The sequence below is a fragment of the Etheostoma cragini genome, chromosome 8 (assembly GCF_013103735.1).
Source record: "Etheostoma cragini isolate CJK2018 chromosome 8, CSU_Ecrag_1.0, whole genome shotgun sequence".
NCBI lineage: Eukaryota > Metazoa > Chordata > Actinopteri > Perciformes > Percidae > Etheostoma > Etheostoma cragini.
Genome location: NC_048414.1, coordinates 523,977 through 524,869, shown reverse-complemented (window position 1 = coordinate 524,869; position 893 = coordinate 523,977). Strand labels below are relative to the sequence as shown.

At 33.9% G+C, this 893-nt stretch overlaps 1 pseudogene; it reads right to left on the bottom strand.

Annotated features, from left to right (window-relative positions):
* The window catches only part of LOC117949726, a 6,412-nt pseudogene that overhangs the window by 2,982 nt on the left and 2,537 nt on the right, over positions 1-893 (bottom strand).

Genomic DNA, 893 nt, shown 5'->3' with positions numbered 1-893 from the left:
AAGGAGAGGCGTCCGCCAGTATCCCCGACTCGCGCATGTTAGCGAGGGCCCTCCATCGCTGCTTGCAGCTTTAATTTTGTTTGTTATTGTTGATTTTTTCCCCCTGTTTTTTTGTATTTAATTTTCAAAATTTGTCACATTTCTCAAAGTGTTTTTATTCCTTTTTTTGTCACTTTTTTAACGTTGTTTTAATTATGTTTTAGTCAATCTTTTAAATTTTTTTTGTCACGTTTCAGAATTGTTTGGTCAATTCTTCAGCATTTAAAAAAATGACATTTTATTTGATTTTCTTCCTGCATTTTTGTCAATTTTATTCCTATTTTTTGTCACTTTTTTAACGTCGTTTTAATTATGTTTCAGTAAAAAAAAAATTTAATGTCGCTTTTGTAAATTTTAGTCCTATTTTATTTATTTTTTTAATTTTTTTTAATTATGTTTTAGTCAAATAAAAAAAAATTAAACTATTGCTTTTTCTGATTTTTTTTCTTAGTTTTTGTTGATGTTTCCCTGTTTCCGTGCGTTTTTGTAGTTTCTTTTCAACATTTGTCACTTTTTTCAACGTCCTTTTGCTATAGATCTGATGTAATTCAAAATTACAAATTTGACCCGAGGACACCAGGGTGGGGGGGGGGGGTAACATAGATTGCTGGATTCAGCGTAATGATTCTTCCGAGAAAAGGTGGCTCTGTCATATGATTATGTAAAACTATACATTTATTTACTTTCAGGATACAGACGAACAACCAGAAACAGCAGCTTTACTGCCCCTAATGTCGGTGATGGATACACAGTCTCACTCCCTGCTCGTCAAATGTTGGACGCATGTTCGAGCACCCCTGGCCGTCAAGTTCCAACAACAGAGGCGTAGTTGCGTTGTTTTTCAACGTGTGTGT